The sequence below is a fragment of the Triticum dicoccoides genome, chromosome 5A (genome assembly GCF_002162155.2).
Source record: "Triticum dicoccoides isolate Atlit2015 ecotype Zavitan chromosome 5A, WEW_v2.0, whole genome shotgun sequence".
NCBI classification, from domain to species: domain Eukaryota; kingdom Viridiplantae; phylum Streptophyta; class Magnoliopsida; order Poales; family Poaceae; genus Triticum; species Triticum dicoccoides.
In genome coordinates this window covers 416197733-416198217 of record NC_041388.1, presented here as the reverse complement: position 1 = coordinate 416198217, position 485 = coordinate 416197733, and positions in this window count along the sequence as shown.

Here is a 485-nt window from a genome sequence, read left to right as displayed (position 1 = left end):
AGAAAAAAACCACGTTAGGAGGAAAAGGGGGAAAAGGTGGAGCAATACCATGATCCACTACTTTCATACTTCTTCCACACTTAAAACTTGGTTAGTAATACTTTAGTCAACTAGACAAATTACAATTATAACTTTAAAAGAAATAAAAAAATAAAAAGAATAAAATGATGCAGCAGAAAGACAAAAATTAGAACACATTTTAATTTGAAAAAAGGGTAATGCATAATAAAAAAAGTTAAAGATATATTATTATTCTATATTTCCTGAAAAGAGAGGGAAGATAAAACAAAAGGCGAAAACTAAAAACCAGGAAAAATCATTAAAATAAAAATAGAGATGCCAGACAAAAAAACAAAAATAATAGAAATAAACAATACCAATTTTAGATGCTTAAGTAAAAATTGGCGCTCGTACAAGCGCAAAATGCCCGTGTGCATCCCTCACAACTACACAGGGCCGCAAATAGAAAAGAAGGACAAAAAGCA